We start from the raw sequence: 19,673 nt of genomic DNA, 5'->3' as shown, positions 1-19,673 counted from the left end.
AGGAGCATTCATGTGGTGTTAAGATGAAGAAAGGTAATCTGGCCTGCACTGATATTAAGGCCTGAAACATCTCTGAAAAACATAATAGGTTCATAGTGTCATAAGTAGTTACTAGGAATGCAATCCTGGAGACCATTAATGAGCCTAACCCTATTTTCCAATTGCCCCAGAGCACTATCTGGTTAAGTTACTTGCTCAGAATCACACAGCAAGCAAATGGAGACAAACAGAATCAAACACTGGATTGCAGAAAGCAATTCATAGCCTTAAGCATCTGTGCTAAGTACCAAACAAGTTTTTGACAGCCTTAAGAGATTTGAGATGCTCATATAATCACAATGTGCAGCCATTCACAGGCCAGGTTGACAATAGGATCATTTCTTGGACACATCAGGACTGACAGTGCTGACATAAATAGTTGCCAGACATCTCTACAGTCAGCACAAATAAAATGGAGAAAGAGAGCATGGCCATTCCTGACAGATTCAAATACCAAGGATAAAAGTAAAAGGACAGTCGGTATTAGTAGTAACATTTATTTATTTATTTGCAGTTTGTTTGCCAGGATAGTCCATTGGGCCACAAGGAGCCCATTTTCAATGGAGACCTGGGGAGAAAAGCTCCAGGAAAAATATAAATACATAGTACACATTGCACATTTACATTACAAATTATCTCATAGGAATACAAAGTAAATATGATAAGAAAAGGTTAACAATGATAGAATACATCAGTATAGTTCATTAAACAGCAATAAAAAATCCTTTTTTTTTTACAAAAGTGGCAGCATAGTGTTAACTGTTAAGTAGTTGGTCAAATAATTCAACAGAGCTGTGGAATTATAGGAGGCAGTGATGGCGTATTTAGTTCTAGGAGAGTAGGAAGTGGTATTAGAAGGATTAGGTAGGATGGGAACAGGAGCACTTCCACTGTGAAGTTAGGTGTGAGTGCAGCAAGGTTTTAAATGAGGAGAGAGTGCAGGAGATGGTAGAGAATTCCAGAGGAATGCAAGAGAGAAGGACATTAGGTGATTCCCAGCTGGAAGTGTGGGTTTGTGCAATTTAATTCGTTTTTGGGAATTAGATCTTAGAAGTTGTTCTAGTTCTTGCATTTCAAAGGTAGTGGCTAGGGAGGGACAAAGAGAGGGGTTGTAAATGAGTTTGTGTGCTTGGATGAGCTGGGTATAATTTATTTATTTATTTATTTATTTCAGTTTGGTGACCGGGGAGGTCCACTGGGCTCGAGAGCCCGTTTTCAGTGGAGGCCCGGGGAGAAAAGCTCCACAGTACAATGTTAAATCACATAATGAGAATACTAGCAAAATACAACGAACAATTATTACAATCAAAATAGGTGGAAATTCACAAAAACAGTTGGTATACAGTGTGAATTCATTTAAAATTAAGCAACTAAGATGTTAAGAAGAATTGTCCAGGAGGACAATTAATACTCCCACAGGTGTCCCCCAAGGTTCCATTTTAGGTCCCCTACTATTCAACTTCAATTCAAATTCAAATTCTAGGTTAACTAAGAAGAAACTGATGGCCCCTGTTATCGTATGACATTTAGAGATACCTACCTTTGATAGTTATACTACATCTGCTGCAGTTAGTCAATATTTATTAGCTTGTGCATCTACATCTACATGTGTAAGTGAGGAGGTTAGGTAGCTCAAGCCAGTTTAGTTGGTGAAGAGAACTACAATGGTGAGAAGTGGTTCTGTGACCTGCCGCAAATTTTGATATCTTGTTATAGCAAGAGGAGAGTTTTGTTTTGAGGGAGGATTGCAGGTTAGTGAGGATAGTTGCACCATATAGGAGAGATGGGATGAGATAAATATTGGCTAGTATGATCCTGGTGGAAGGAGAGATATAACGATTATGGGGATATAGCATACCAAGTATTTTGTGGGGTTTTTTGATATTTACTTGTAAATGTTTGTCGAATTTTAGTTGATCATCTATGAGTACTCCTAGTAATTTAGTGTCAGAGACTATTTCTAAGGGAGTATTGTTTTTGCTGGTGATTATAAATGAGTGTTTATCTAGGGAGGAGGTAACATAAGTTTAGTTTTGGTTGCTTTAAGAGCCAGATGGTTGTCTAGCATCCACTGCTCAGTAGAGGAGAAGGCGGTTTGGGTAAACTTATTTAGAGTGGGGATAGAAGGGGAGGAGCAGATAATGGTAGAATCATCGGCATATTGGACAAGGCTGGAGTTTGGAATGGCTTGGTAGAACTCGTTAATGAATATATTGAATAGTAGGGGACCTAAAATGGAACCTTGGGGGATACCTGTGGGGGTATTAAGGAAGGGTGAAGTGGGTTTATTCCATTTGACTGCTTGTTGTCTAGTTGTGAGGTAGCTGGAGAACCACTTGGTACAGGAAGGGGATAGGTTTAGTTTGGAGAGTTTATTAAGATGCAGGTTGTGGGAAATAGTGTAAAATGCCTTGGAGAGGTCAAGGAGAAGGGTGGACATGAAATGGTCAGAATAGCAGGCTTTGTTAATTGTTTCAAGGAAGGAGAGGAGGGCAGTAGAGGTGCTATGACCGGGTCTAAATCCATGCTGTGTGGTGGTAAGAAGCTGGTTGTTGATGAGATAGGGTAAGAGATGTTGGTGGATACATTTTTCAAGAAGCTTAGAAATAGGGGATAAGATAGCAATATGGCGGAAGTTTGGAATGTCATTATTATTGCCTCCTTTATGTAGAGGAATAATAAAGGCTTTCTTCCAGAGTTGGGGGACCTGGCTTTCTGAGATAGACAGATTAATTAGTATGCATATAGGGAGAGCAATGGCTTCTGCGGCTACTTTTAGGATGTAGGAGGGAATTTCATCAGGGGCATTGGAACCAGGTTATAATTTTAGGAGAAGTTTTTTATGGTGGATATAGAGACGGCATTGATAGAGAAGGGTGGATGTTGGGGGCAAATTATGCTAGGGGAGGAAGGGATGGGTGCAGGCTGAGGAGGAGGTCATAGAGGTGTTGGTGAAGGATGATGTTGGCTTGCTTATGGACTCTGTGAAGAAAGAATTAAATTGGGTGGCTAAGTCCATGTCAGAGGCATCTGGGTTAGGACAAGGATTTTCTTTTTTTCCCGGGTTGAGGAGAGATGAGATTCCTTTCCAAAATAGTTTGGGAATGGTGTTGTGGTTGGTTTGGAGAGTGGAGAAATAGGCTTTGCGGTCTGAGGTAATAAGTTTTTTTTTACTTTATTTCATAGTGTTTTATATTTTTTAAGGGTGATAGTGGTTTTATTTTTATGGTAACGTGTCCAGGCATTGTCACAGAGTTGCATAGTAGCTAAGGTGTTTTTGGTTAACCAGGGTACAGGGTTACTTTTTGTACATTTAGTTTTTAGAGCAGCAAAGAAGTTGAGCAGGTTTGTGAAAGTAGAGTTAAAGTAGGAGAGAGCATTATCTAGGGGAAGAGTCTTTAATGGGTTCCAGTTTGTGCTTTTTAGTGCATTTGAGAAGGTTTCAGAATTGAAGGTTTTTAGGCAGCGAGTGGAAATCTAGGTGTGAGTTAGTTGTATGGAAGAGGGGAGATGGTGGGCAAAAGTGGGGAAGTGGTCAGCTAGTGGGTCTGGGAGAATACCACTATCTGAGATATAGTGAGGATGGAATACTAGAATCCAGTCTATTGTACTTCCAGTAATGGAGTTCTTGGAAGGCCTCGTAGTGGAATTGATTAGTTGTGTAAAGTTATACAAGTTAATATTGAGTGAGTTAGTGGGAGAATGGATTGTGGCCCAGTTTATGTTCACGTCCCCCAGGATTATGGTTTCCTGAGTAATGTTGGTGGAGACTCAGAAGAGAATACCTTCAAAGGATGAGATATTGTCTCCAGGGGGAATATAGAGGGAGAGAACAAATGTTTATGCTTGTTTAGGTGGAGCAGGGCTGGTATCATTTCTGTCTTGCCAAATTTGGGAAAGGGTTTGGTGTAGGGGGTGACTAAGAGGGATGCTAAGTAAAGGAGTGCTATACCATCCCCAATTTTTTTGTGTTCTGTCATTCCTTAACATGTGGTAGTTGGGAGGAGTTAGCTCACAATCTTTTATGTGGGGCTTAAGCCAGGTTTCTGAGATGGAGAAAGTATTGGGATGATTATGTAGAAGCCAGGCATGAAGGTTTGCAATTTTGTTACATAGGCTCTTAGTATTTAGAAGTGAAGGGGTTTGCCTGTTGCTTAGGGGGTGGGGGTTGGAGCTAGATTCAGTGTGGTTGAGGGTCCTGGGTTTGGGTGGATGTCCCCAGAGAGAAGGATAGAGATAAGATGATGGATGAGGTATTTTGTTTGTTTGGGTTGTAGTATAACTCTGTCGAGCAGTTTACAGCATTCAGCAAAATTCCTGTAAAACTATTTGGTGAGTCACATAAAAATTGCTGGTTGTAGGAATCAAAGGCTTTGTTAAATTCTACACATAAAACAAGCCATAGAACTGGCTGATTGTAAAGTTACCAAATGATGAAGTAAAGTCATACAAAGTCACTACGATCATTAATAAATCCTCACTGTGTTGGCTGAACTGATTTGAGGGCAATCTTTTTTAAATGACCGGCCAATCACCTCACAAAAATGTTGGCTTCCATCAGTACTAATAAGACCTATAATTTATGGACACGGTGTTACCTTTGCCCTTGTTTTGAAGAGAAATAGTGGTAGCCACCTACAGGAAATAAGGCAATTGTCTTCCTCCTCAGTCATGTCTCTGGACAAGCATAGCAAGCAGTCTTCAAATTTCTTTTTTAAAATTCTTACAGAAATCTATCAGGATACCGGATAGCCCTGGGACTTTGACATTAAGCACTTTCTGATGTGATAATCTACAAAAGTAGTGACCAAATATGAAGAGTTAATATATTCACATATATGCAGAATTCAGTTTCAGTTTACTTTTATTCAGGTTTTCATGGTCTGAGAGATGTTACACCTATTTTTGGACACAGCAAGAGTGCTAAGGAATAGAGATTAACCTGTTTCCCTGAAGCAGTTGTAATTTTATGTTTCCTTAAGTATTTTCAGTAGCTGTGTCCTAAGTTACCTATCCCAGTGATACTCTCGTAGTCATTCTCATTTACAATGAACTACATGGTCATACAGAGATCCACATTCTCTTATCATACTAATGAACAGGAAGATGATCATAGAGTCTTGATACTGCAAGTTTTTATAACAACTTATGAGGGAAGCAGTGGAATGTTTGAGATAAGAATTTTTATAGTAAGGGCTCAAACATTCCTTAACCTAATCTGGAGACTTCTTGTCTAAGTATAAGTTTAAACATCTCCCATTTTGCCTGCTATGATACCTCCGTACCCATATACCAGTCACAATTTAGAAACAAGGGATGAAATCACCATTTATGTTGATCTTTTGTACAAGTAAAGCTTTCTGTGTACAGAAGAATGATTAAATTATCAGAATAAGGCATGTTAACAGAGTCTGTTCTCTTTACCTGGTCTAAAAGATCTGTATGAATAAAAAAAAGTCAGTCCTTCTAGCAATTCCTGAAAACAGAGAAGAGCATCTATGTGCCCTACTACTCAGATGTCTCAGTTACAAAGGGTCCACCACCATAATGTCTTTCAAAATCTACTCCCTATGTTCTCCTAATGGCTAAAATCCCCATGGAGGGATTTTATCCCATTCAGGGGAAAGCAGTACATTAAAATCTTTCCCCATAATAACAGGATGGCATTCCCACTGAGCCCTTCTAATGCATTGGAAAAATCATCAAAAATTCACACATTCGCATTGTTAGGCCTATACAGTTTATGAAAATTACTAGACCCCCTACATACACAGCATATCATGTGTCTTTATTTATACACTCCCCCCTCTCTGTTTCTTTAGTGTTCTTTCATCCTAGGTCAGATTTTAAAAAGAATAGCAACTCCCCCTTTTGCCTTAGCCATGAATGAAAATTGTCCCCATTCCTTCCATAATTTTCTAAATTAGCTAATGCAGTCTTCCTCAGTTTGGTTTCCTGGAAAAATGCTACATGAACTCTCCTCTGATTTAATTAGCCTGAAGAATCAACCTCTTTAGAGTGGCATATAGTCCATTAATGTTTCAATAAGTGACTTAAAGAATACCACAGTCCCTGTTATTAAGATTTATATTATACAAAACATTTAAAACCTACAAATAGTTTTTCAGTACCTATTTAATAAAATAGACACACCGACTTTAGACATAGTCCCAAGAATACTTGGGTAAAATTATAAGTTGTATGTTCCTCAAAAAAAAAACAAAAAAAAAAAAACAGTGTCAGCAAAGGTGAGAAAGGCCCACAGCCCTATTACAGAATTATTAACAGTAATAAACAGAAATCGGAATCACAGAAAAATACTATAGAAAAGCACATTGTGAAAGAACAGTAGATTCCCAAACAAGTATTCATACAAAGTACTTCACTGGGCAAAACTAATGTAAAACAACAGTAACCTTTTTTATACGTTTATCTTGTTCTATAACAAAGTAATAGAACCATTACAAGCATTTGTAAAAGGTAGAAGTTTGTCTCCCACCCCACCAATTAAAGTAGATTAACCCATACTCCAATGGGAGTAAAGCTACCTCCTTAACTCATTAGCACCTCTGAGGTGTGAAATGTTATATCTCTAACAGCCTACACACATCCAAGACATTTTCTGAACAGTCAAGTTAAAAGCATAAGACAAAAATGCAAATATTCTGTGAATAATATACGTTATTAAGAAAGATTCACATAACAATATTATCAGTAAAATGTCTTCTTTTCAATAATAGCCAGTATATTTACAATCTTTATAGCAATACTGTTATAAAGTTCACAAACCCAGAAGGAGATTTTTCTCTAACATTTCATAAACAACTTTTCATTTCCTGGAAACTATACAAGTTAGACTTATATTGCTAGAACACTTTTGTTAGCCAGAAATACAGTCATACGACAGCAAGAAATTCCTTTCTGAGTGCTAATTTACTGAGATGTTCTCAAAAATATGAAAAAAAAATTCTTAATTGTATAACTAGTAATAAAAATAACATTGAATCTCTCTCATGATAGGCAGTTTATAGTATAAATATCAATAACAGTTTTCTAAAGTTTCACACGATGCCATATAATAATAGTTTGTAAATGATTTTGCTTTGTAAATATTAAGTATATATGGAAATATTGCATATCTCCATATTTGCTAGAAAACAAATAGCAGTATCTCAGTTTAATTTCTCCAAATCTGTTGGGTTTCTAATAGCATGATGGGAATGGATCCTATTCTTCAGTCAGGATATGATTAAAGTTCATGAAATAAGTATTGTTTCAGTCTTCGATGTTAGCCAAAAGTGCTCTTTGAGCACCGACAATGTACCCAGATCTGACTCCTTTTGCAATTCATATGGAGTTATATGTATCTGTAGCATATCTAAATATGATTGTAGATTCTTTTTATGAGACCCATTGCTCCTACTATGATTGGAACTGTCTGGGTATCCTTCTTCCTCATTGTCCTTGTTTCTGCCTTCAAATCCTGGTATTTTATAACTTTGTGTCGCTCTGTATGTGAGGCACTTTAATCACCAGGTGTAGTCATTTCAAACATCAATGCTATTTTTGTCTTTTTTTCATGAGCTACTATATATGGTTTTCTGGCAACTATTTTTTAAATTGTTGGTAATGGATGATCTCAAGTGATGTACACTAAATCATTCTCTAGAATGCTTTGTGGCTCATGTTTCCAATGCTTTTCAGCTACATCTGTATTGTAGTGTTTGCATAACCCCAATGCAGCAATTTTACCACATTATTGTGTCTTTCAGTGTACACGCGGTCTGCCATGAGGGTATCACAACCAACAACAATGTATGCAACTGTTTCTACTTCTTTTTTACAGAACCTACATTTATGTTTCTTCCACATGTTCAATGGACTTTTAAGCCAACATGTATGCAGTCCGCTGCCCTGTGTTGTCATTATTAACCCTTCATCCTTTCCTTTCAACTCACCTCTCCTAAACCATTCCTACATCAAACCGTCATCAACATGAGATCTCTATACTTTCCACTATATATTAATATATATATATATATATATATATATATATATATATATATATATATATATATAGCCTTTCCACATCTTCTCATATCATCCTTCACCTTATATTCTTTCTTTTGTTTTTTTGGCACATTGAGTTGCTCTCTGAGTTTTGTCTGCTTCTGGTTTGATTTCCATTCCCCCTTGCCACCTGAATGCTTTTGCTAAACTAAGCAGAGAGGTCATCTTAGACTTTCTGTCACCATGCTATAAAACTTTCAGTGTTTCAATCTGATGAACTCAGCAGATATGTATGCAGTCCTACAATTGCAGATTTATAGAAGCAATCAGTTTCAAGGAGGATCATACCTCCTTCAGATCGTGGAATATATAATCTTGTTATACACTGATTTTTGTAAATCATTTTATAAGCACAAAGCATTTTTCTTATTTTCTCTCCAATTGATCCAGTACCTTTTGGGGCTAGTCAGTCACACCAGAACTGTAAGTTAAAACACGAGCAACAAATTGGTTTATAGCTTGAATTTTATTCCTAGACGTCAAGGCTGTTTTCAATATTAGTTTTAGCCTTCTGAAGTATTCCTCACTGAGTTTTATTGGCATCTGTTCATGTTTTATTTCTGATCCCTCATATTTATACACTCCTTTCCTGCTCAAGTTCCTTTATAACACATTCCTGTCCCAGACTGATATTTCTTGGTACTGCAACTTTCCTGCATTAAATGTTGCTTTTGCACATTTATCAAGACCAAATATCACTCATGTCATCTGAGAAAGTTTTAGCCTCATGCAATTGTGCTTTGAACACCTCATCTGATGAACTATGCAGTTTTAAGTCATCCAGAGAAAGTAGGTGGGAAATCCTTAAGCAAGTCTGTTTTCTAGAAGCCAAATTGTAATCAAGACCTAATCTGTTAAGTAAATACTTTGATGGATTAAGGGCAAGACAAAACAACAAAAAATCACCCAGTTTTCTGTAATGTAATTTATCAATGTAGGATGCATCTTACACATCTGTAAGCACTCCTTTATCCACAAATATGGGATACTTTCAGTTTTTTTTGTAATCTATCCATGCCATATTTAGACTTCTCCCGTTTTACAATTCTCCATTATGGATTTATATGGCAGCAAATTATCTTTTGTTACATTAGCTCTATTGCCATGACTGAATTTTTTTCCCTAAATGACTGAAAAATCTGTCTGCATCAGTTCCAGTATATAGTTTGCATATCATCAGAAGGCAAGCTATGGAGAGTTCTGGGATGATTTACAGATCCACTCTTAAGAAGGAGTATTGTTTTTCTTGTTGTTAACCAAATCAGTGTCTGTTTTGTATGTGCATATAAGTAGTTCTTACTCAGGACTAAATCTTTGTGTAAATAATGTTAATACTTTTAGCCAAAAGTTAGGCACTGCATCTGTGTCTGGAGGGTTTCATTTAAGTGCTTTTCTTAACTTCCTTTCAGTTTCTGTAATCATTACTTTATCCCATTTCATATGCTGTATTTTTTAAAATTTCTATCCATTCAGCATCTATATTATGTTCCAAAGGTTCTTCATAAATACTTCTCCAAAATGTGTATATTTCTTCATTTTTTGATGGTGTTCCGTTTGCTATGTTTCCCAGTTCACTATAAACTTTTTTGGCCAACAATGAACTGCTTATTTCCTACTTTTCCCCTATATTTATCTGCATTTTTCTGCCTGTGCTGATTTACTATTTGCAATAGTGTATGATACATCATGGTCTGTTCTGAGAATGCGCACTGCTTTTATTGCATCTATCTAAGTATTTTTGTTGATTTAGTCTCTCCACTATATTCTTCTAACAGGTACACTTCTTGTCTTAATTTCTTTATACTTTTCTCTGTTCGATGCTTCCACGATAGCATTTTATTTCTTCCCTTTTTTTCCCTTCTTACTCTGTATTTTTGTGGTAAGACTTTATCTATTACTAGTTTATCTGCACAGTAATATATCTTATTTACTTCTGTTATATCACATTTAATTTCTTTTAACAGTCTTAATTACTGTGTTTATCTGTTTTATCAGACTTCTAACATTTTGGGTCTTATTTACTTTCTATAGTCTATTTCTTTCATGGATCTTAATATGTCAGTCCATCTCTATTAAATCAAGCAACTCTTCCCTTCGATTATTTTCTTCTAAACTGAGGTCACATTCTTTGCTCTTGGTAGTATATTAAGTGTGAACATAGACAACAAATTATTTTTCTGTCTCCTACAAATGTATTTCACACCATACCCCTCGATACCATATAGCTCTCTCAATTGTGAAAATGTGAATGTAAATATGAATGACAAGTGACAAGCTTCACTGTCCTTGCTTTTGGATGAATTGCTTGAAAATCACCATAAAAGTGTTGTCTTCGCTAGTTGTTGATTTGGTTTTGGTTAGTTTTTCACTTTTACCTAACCTTTGAATTTTTTTTACATTAAGAGGATTTGGGATTACTCATCTAGTGGCAGTAGGGATTATCCTGGCCTGTACAAGTTGGAAAACACACTGGACATCTTATAGTGAAGTTATTTTATTGGCCAGAGGACTGTTGGAGTTTTGTAGGGCCTTGTATAGATGCTGGCACTTAGAAACTAAGTTTTCCATATAAAACTACCTCTGAATCTGTATCCAGTAACTCAGTCATGCAAAGAGTGACTAATTTGTACACCAAGGAACACTGTCCCATGAAGCTACTCCTATGCAGCCTAGTTTTTACTTCTAGCCTCAAAAGCATACAAGCTAGCCTGCTATTAGCCCCTCTTGTACCATATCCTTGTAGTTCACCTAGAAGGATCTGACGTGATGGATAAGCACTTTTCCAGTTTATGTGTCAGCAGTCTGGTGGATATTAGCATCCTGAGACAAAAAAGCAATTGTCTCATGTTCACTGATCACCAACCAGTCCTTAAAGAAACTGACACAGTATGTGAGAGATATAATTGCACAAAGTCACTAGGGCAAGAAATTCACAAATAAGCACTCAAAATAATAATCAGGTTATCAGTAACATACACACTACACCCACCATACATAGTATGCCCCTAACACATAGACCAACATCTGCCGAGGCACTAAACAATCTTCCTAAACTCCAAAGATATCCCAGACACTTGACTGGCATTGATTATCCTCAGCAAACTCAAAAGCACTCTACTGAAACAAAACTCAACAACACACATACAACCACACCCAATGGAGCCTCAACTATAAAGCCCATAAGGTGAGCCAACTCATTACCCAATACCCAAGTCATAGGAAGTGCCATTGTAAGACATACAAATACCCCACTCACGAGGCTGAACAAGCAGAAAATCACTGTCAGTTCCCTGTCAGGGGCCAGGATCCCCCAAGTCACTCATTCACTCAGGTCACTAAACCACAAGTATCAGCATGACTCATAGTCCATGTGGGTGTGAATGACCTGAGATGTACCTCCCTGGACTATATGAAGAGAGACATTATGGAGCTCTCAGACCATGTGCCCCAGGATGGGTATGACCTAGCATTTAGCAGCATTCTACCTTCACCAAGGATAATGGCACTATATGAACAGAAGATGATTGACTTTAATAACTGGCTTAGCTACTGGTGTCATTCAAAGGGGCTGCAGTATTTGTCATCATTGGAGGATATGGTCAACAAACCATGTTGCTTTGAGAAGGATGGCCTACACCTATCCCCACTAGGCTTTCAATCAGTGGCAAACATTGTCCTCCTCCATAGTGCCTTTTTAGGCAATACCAAATCAACAAACTTCCCAGTTTAATAAACTCATCCCAAGGGAATCTAAAGGTGTTACTGCTTAATGCTAGGAACCTAAACAAGAAACTCCACTCCCCCCTCACCACTGACAATGGAGAGGGACATTCATTGGAATATAAATGGATACACTCAGTATTTCCATTTCCCTTAAGAGCACACAGGGAACACACTCAGCCCAGGGTCTGGGCTTCTCTATCTGTCTTCCTCTAGGTCCCCAATAAGACTCCTCACTGGCATATCTGAAGGACTAAGTCCTCAGCCAATTGTCCAAGCCAAGTCCTCCACCACCCTCTGTTTAAAACCAGTGTTTCATGTTCCTGCTCCAAGTAGCTCACACACACACACACACACACACACACACACACACACACACACACACACACACACACACGCACGCACACACACTCTTTGAGATTTAATTTTCACACACACACACACACACACACACACACACACACACACACACACACACACACACACACACACACACACACATGGGAAAGGCTGACACAGATTACCCATTTTACCAGCTTTTCCCAGACTATTATGAAGATTTACTGCCACCAGTCAATTACTATAAGGCTCTTAAAAGGGTATCCAACTATACTGAGTAAAGTTAATATTAATACAAATGGTAATTTTGACCAGACAGCCAGGCTTCAGAAGTGGCCAGAGCTGTCACCAAATACATGTAATTAATCCCAGAGGTTAAAATATTTCTCTAAAGGACCAGCCACAATGAGAAGTTTAAATATATTTACTAATAAATGATAAAAGTACATATCTATTTACAGTAAACACCAGAGTTTCAATCATAAGAAATATTAAAATAACACATGTGAATAGATTCACACAATTACAGAAAAAGAATACTTAATGAATCTCACTATATTTTCCTGACTAATCTAAAGTGTTACTATTCCCTGGTTCACTTACTAGAGCAAGGCAAGATGAAGTAGGTGAGTGGTCTTCCTTCTTTGTTAGGTGGCAAGGACAGACTGCCCAGAGACTCCAGTCTCCTCTAATATTAAAACATTATTTCTGTACAGAATGACATTACATACATCTGATCATCAGACTTCTGGTTCCCACACTATCACCAACACTAGAAACTGCTAGGATTTTAGCACCTATGTATTACCATACACACAAATAGAGCTTTGCTCAGATCTGCTGCATCTCCTGGAAGTCATAAAACAATTTCAACCCCCTACGCTTTCAGAGTAGCAGTTAGATCCCTGCCAGAGACAATAAGGAAGGCTTCCTAATACTTGGTTTCCCAGATATTTTGTCTCTGGCTGCAAACAGAAATGTAAGATAGAATATTTATGGTCTAATTTAATTTGAACTATTTTTCAAAAAATTGCTGCAACAGGATTGTGATTAACCTATTCTTTTCCATATCCGCTGTTACAATATGTGCATTTAAACAGTTACAATAATGCATGTACACTTCTTTGTTTCCCAGCAGGGCACACTGTTGATACATTTTTAATACAAGCAACTCCAGGAATACATTTTTAAGCACAAGCATTTGTACAACTCAGTTTGATACACAAATGACATATAATTCTTCACAAAACTCCAGCTAGCTTATACTGGCATGTGTGTGTACATATCCACTGCCCTACTTTTCCCAGTAATGCTGTCAATACCTCAGATCATCACAGTAGGATACATTTGGTATGCATGGCTAGGCTTATAAAGGCCCCAGTGGTTATTAGCCAACCATACAGCCATGAACTTATGAAGCTATGAACCTCTAATTATTATCTCCATTGCAGAACAACCTATATTAACAATCCTAGTGTCATTTTGTTACTTATACCTTGATATATCTAAAACTGTATGCTATTAATTGGGAAGTCACTTAGTTAAAGAAGCCAGCCCCCCAAACTATCTGGATGCTATAAGGATTTATGCATGGTAACTGAAAACAGTCATAAAGGCACTATTCACTTGATTATCAGAGAAAATACAACCTCACCTCTATAGGGTGTCATAAAGATCAGGGCTTGCCATCTGGTATAATTAGATAACAGTATGTTCCACAAAGGCTGTATTACATTTCTTATCTACTGTCCCATATAAAGCCAATATAGTACATAAATCAATCCACCATGTGCAGTGTGCTGTTTTCTAAGCAGAAGAGCTAGTCAGAATCGTAAATCTTTGGCCATAAACTTCCTAATGCAGTGTGAGCTTTGTGTGTAGTATAACAAACACAAAGCAAATCAGTGTATGTTACAAAGAAGCAAACAAGCATGCATTAATGTAGCAGTTCTTGCAGTATGAAGTCTTCTCAGTGATGCACAGCCTGATGTTAGAAGCAAGGCCTGCTGTGCTTCATGTCATTTGCTTTTGTCACCATAGTAACCAGATGTGCCTTCCTGCAAAGTCCTTGTCACCACAGTAACCAGATGTGCCTTCCTGCAAAGTCCTTGTAGTTAAAGCCACAAATAAAGTAATGTAATCCACATTACAAGCTGAAGTTCATTTACCACAAACACATAAGAGATGTAGCTATGTTTTGGGTAAAGTGCTGAAGTACAACTTTAAAAATACCATCATTATGACAGTGTACCAGATTTAGGGGGAAAATATAACTTTAATAAAACATAATTGTTTTGGCATATATTTTCTCCCTGTTTATTTTATTATGGAAACTGATTCATAGGTTCATAGGTAGATACTAAGCTATCTGCCCTAGGGCATTTATAAGCCTAGCCAGAGTGTATTTGGCTTCCACCTCCCTATTAGATTAGCCTACTGTGCCTCCGTAAAGTAGGTCACAGAAGGTACCCTTTTAAGATTAGTTTATTGTGCCTCTGTCTAGCAAGGACACAGAAGAGATCCCAGGGGTGAATTTGCGATTTCCCATCCACGCGTCCAGATTTCGCTTGAAGAGGGTCAGCAAGGGGCTATGTCTAACATGAACTGAGATTCTATTCCAGAGTGAGGGGAGCCTCTGGGAAATGAATCTGTCCCTCCAGCATGTCCTATTTATTTTTGTGCTGAGGTTTAAGTCCCTGGAGTGTGTAGCTCTAAGGGACTTTGATTTTTTTGAGGTGGAACATGTCCATTAATTCTGGGTTTGACATGGCTTTGTACGTCAGGCATAGATCGCCTCTGAGTAGGCGGTAAGCAACTGAGTAGAGCTGGAGTTTCTTTAGTCGAGCTGCATAGGACATCTGTTTGTAGCCCATGATCCTCTTGGTGAGTTACTTTTGGGGTCTCTCAAGTTGCTGCAGGTGTCGGGTAATGTACATCCCAAAAGGGGCATTGTATTCAATTATGGGCCTGATGAGTGACGAGTAGAGGGGCACAATGACCTCTCTTGATCTAGATGTGAACCCTTTCGTGATAAGGTGGGCTATATAGAAGGTCTTTCTAACCACTTTGGCAACGTGATTATCAAAGGAGAGATTACTATCTATGTTGGTCCCCAAATCTCTAATTACTTCTTCCATACTTAATGGATTACCACCTATGTGGTAATTTGTGGGCACCTTGTTTTTCCCAAAGGGAATGACTATGCATTTTTTAGCATTTAGCTTGAGGCCGTGGCTCTGGCACCAAGCATCTGTCTCTGTGAGACCCTTTTGGAGGATGCTTGTGTCAGCTGGAGATTCGATTATGGCCCCCAGTTTGCAGTCATCTGTGAACTTTGTCAGCCATAATCCCCCCGTGTTAGCCTGAACCTCAGAGAAGTATATACCGAACAAGAGAGATCCCAGAACTGAGCCCTGTGGGACACCACTTGTAACTGGTTTGGATTTGGACATGGCACCTGCAATTCTGACCATGTGGGTTCTATCTCTGAGCCAGTTTGCAACCCATCTTGTGATATAGGGGTTGATATTTAAGCTGGTAAGCTTATTTATGATGCCCAAGTGGGGTATTGTGTCAAAGGCTTTTGCAAGGTCCAGGTAGGCTGTGTGGACTACCTTGCCCTCATCTATGGCTTTGGTAACTGTTTCAAAGAAATCAACTAGGTTTAAGAGGCAAGATCTACCCTTAACAAAGCCGAATTGTGTAGGGTCCAGTGTCTAGAGGCTCCCAATGTCTTTGTTTATGAGTTCCATGATAATACGCTCCATAGCTTTACAAACCAGACTAGTCAGGCTTATGGGGCGATAGTTCCCGGGGTCCGTTGTGGCACCACCTTTGTGGAGTGGGACCACTGTAGCAGTATGCCATTCTTTGGGTACATATCCAGTAGTAAGGCTAAGTTTGAACAGTGACTTAATGTGAGGGTTCAGTTCTTCTTGGAGCTCATGTACGACACAGCCTGGGACACCATCCGGTCCCATAGATGCTGTGTTTTTTGCTTTGGAGAGGGCAGCTTTCACCTGTGCATCTGTGATGTCAGGGAGGTTACATTCAGTTGGGATAAGCATTTGCTCCTTTGGGGGGGAAGGGGGGGGTTGCACTGAATCTGTCTGCCAGGATGTTGGCTATGTCTGTAGGTTCGGTATATTTTGTACCGTTATGCAACAATTCGGAGCATATCTGGGAGTTTCCACCCATATTCCTGACATAACTAAAGAAGGCCTTGTGATTATCTTTAGTGTCTAGGGCAATTTTTCTTTCAAAACTGGCCTTTGATGATTTTATGAGGGATCGAATTTTCTTGCTAATACTGATCAGAGATGCCTTCCCTTTTTGGGATTTTGCTCTGTCATGTAGTAGCTTCCTCCTTCTGTTGTATAGCTTATTTATGGCCGGGGTCTACCAGACCGATCTTTGGAGGAGTGAGTCTTGGTTTTATTTGGGATAGCACGATGCATGCATTCCTGCAGGTGCTCATAGAATGCATTTGTAAAGAATTCTGCGGATTGGGCTGTATTATCTTCTGGCCCGGGGGCTTTGAAGGATTCCACCTAAGTCTTGAGAAGTGCAAAGTTGGCTTTTGATAAATTCTTTACAGTGATTTTCTTGGCTGGGGGTGGGGACAGGATATGGATGTCCAGGGAAATTTGTTTATGGTCTGATCTTACCAATGAGGGGTTTACCTCTGGTGTGGAACATTGAGTCCCCATGTTGGTGATGACCAGGTCCAATATGTTGTTCCCTCTTGTGGGAGTGGTGACCAGTTGTAACATCGCATTAGAGTTTATAAATTCAAGGAACCATTGGGCGAGGGTGTTTGGGCTTGAGTAGTTTTCCCAGTCAATGTTTGGGTAGTTGAAGTCACCCAATGACATAGTGTTTGGAGAGACCTTCATATTCTCCAGTGTTCTCAGGAATGCCAAGTGGGGCACCTGTAATAGGGAGGGTGTTCTGTAGCAGGCTACAAACTGAAAGGCAGTTTTGTCCGCTGTTAGTTGCACATGGATGGTTTCTGATGCTTCATGCAGAGCCACTAACCTGGAGGTGTAGGTATCTTTGATGAATATAGATACTCCCCCTCCTTTTGTGCTTCAGTCCGAGTTTTGGGGCCGAAACGCATGGTATGAGTTATAACCTGGTAGTGCTGGGGTGCTCTCAGGAGCCTTGAACCAGGTTTCTGTTACTGCACAGACATCGATTTTCTCCATACTGAGGAGAGCCTCGAGTGCGTGCATCTTGAGGTTTACACTTCTGGCATTGAGTAGCATTACCTTTAGTTTTTTTATCCTTGGGTTGTCTATGGAGGTAGGTTTGTCCTTTGAGCCTTGCCTAAAAAAGGCACTATGGGGGTGGCAAGAGCCTTGGCCAGTATACGAAAGCCTAAGGGTGGCAGGTGCAAGCCGTCCCTAGCGAAGCAACGTGGCTTGTCGAGCATGTCATCCCAGGCTGACAGACACTGGATCCCCTTTGAATGACACCAATACTTTAGCCAATCGTTGAAACTGATCATTTTGCCTTTATACTGTGGCATCATTCTTGGTGAGGGCAAGATGCTACTCAAGGTCAGGGTCATACCAGCCTGGGCTACATGGCCAGAGAGCTCCTCTATGCCTCTTTTCATGTAGTCCAGGGAGATACGTCTCAGGTCACTCACACCAGCATGGACAATGATGGAGTCATACTTGTACTTGCTTTGGAGTGACCTGAGTGCTTGCGTTATGTGGTGGATCCTGGCACCCGATAGGCAGCTTACAGTGACCTTCTCTTTGTTCAGTCTGGTGAGCGGGACGTCAGTGTGCCGGACAATGGAGTCCCCTATAACAAGTGTATTTGGTGTGTTGTTTGGCCTTAAGGGCTGTGACTGTGAGGCACACTGATTTTGTGAGATATGTGATTCATGGGTATTGTTGAGGGGTGGCTGTTGCTTGGATATCTGCTTTGGAGGTCTTTGCTGTTTAGGCAGATTTTTATTTAGAGCCTCCGAGTATGTTTTTGTGTGTTTATGTGTTGGGTATGCAGATGCAATAGGTCTGTGTGAGACTGGATTTGTGGTGCGGGTGGTTACCTTTTCCTCCTGACTGACTGTGCCAGTCTTGGGTTGAGAGAGCTCTGCCTCCAGTTTGGCTGTGTAACTGCATCTTTCACATGTATTAGAGTTTGTTGGAAGGAGGAGAGAGTTGTCTGTGTACATAAGGCAATTGTAACATTGCCTCAAAATTCCCAGATTCACCAGCTGGACTGGAGAGTAACCTTGAAACTGACCCTTGGGCATACCAGATTAGTATAGGGAACTGTTTTTTTTACTGATCAGATTAGGGAAGGGAACTGATTTTTCACTTGATCAGGAAGGACCAATCAGGAGCCTAATACTTATGAGAAGTCAAGGAGGGTGTAGTGCTTTAGTTAGTTAGTGTTTCCTTATAAGAGCTGAGCAAGTGCAGGGCTTTAGGAAGAGAATAGAGTGATTACTTTGAGAGTTTGAACAGTTCTAAGGGAAAAAGTGAAGAGCAGACTTTGTGGAGCCTGGAATAGTTTAAACCTGTTTAGGCGGCACTGCCCGACGCTGCTCAGTGTGCAAAACCACGCAAAAAGAGAGTTGTAGGGTTTTAAGAGAGAGAGATCAAGGAGTTTAGAATTGACCCGAAATGGATAATTATAGAAAGATTCATGTTTAACTCCTACTCACACATGAGTTTTTGTCTCTGAGGTATCTGCTTTCCTTCACTAGAATTAGATTGCAACTACCTCTTTCATTCTTTAAATGTGCTACTTGTTCTTTGCCCATACATCTCTTGGAAAACCCTTTTTAATGCATCTGCTACCTTTTGTGTTAAATCTTACTTCCTTATACTTTGTTCAACATGAACTTTTGATGTCTCCATAAAAGGCTATAAGAAACCTTTGTCACTATCAGAATAAAGCAGATATTTAGAAACCCTAAAGAAAGGTAACATTCTCTTGTCAAGTTATTCTTTGACTGCATGTTGCCACTTAGAATAGCAGTAGGATTATATAATTTGCTGTGTCTGCTTTATTTTTTCGCAACACACTCAATGTCATAACTTCAGAACTCTAACATATGATAAATAAAAATCTGGAATGACATTTTTCTCTAAATTTTCACAAATTACTTTTTGCATGTTGGAAACTGTGTGATCTAAATATATTATGCCAGAAGCACTTTTGTTCAGCTAAACCCAAGCTTTCGTATGATGGCAAGAAATTCTTTCCTGAATTCTTTTTTAATTAAAATATTTGCAGCAGTATGAATATTATGCCCTTCTGCATAATCAATTCAAATAACATTCAGTACCTGTCAAGCTGTACAATGTGTACAAATAGTGGCACTTTTCTTCAATATCTTCTAAGGTTTCACCCAATATGATACAATAGTTTGTAAATCAGTTGGCTTTGAAAATGTCAATGTTCATATGGTACATTCTATTGCTTCATAAGTACAAGGATACATCTTAAAACATCTCTAGTACATTGCACTATTTGTGATT

General features: G+C 39.0%; 1 protein-coding gene across 2 annotated transcripts in view; it reads left to right on the top strand.

Annotated features, from left to right (window-relative positions):
• Positions 1–19,673, top strand: part of INPP5D (inositol polyphosphate-5-phosphatase D) — a 1,064,128-nt gene that overhangs the window by 676,940 nt on the left and 367,515 nt on the right. The gene's annotated exons all lie outside the window — the stretch shown is intronic.

The sequence above is a fragment of the Protopterus annectens genome, chromosome 4.part1 (genome assembly GCF_019279795.1).
Source record: "Protopterus annectens isolate FY-2018-M chromosome 4.part1, PAN1.0, whole genome shotgun sequence".
Lineage (NCBI taxonomy): Eukaryota > Metazoa > Chordata > Ceratodontiformes > Protopteridae > Protopterus > Protopterus annectens.
This window is presented reverse-complemented; position numbering and strand designations above follow the sequence as displayed.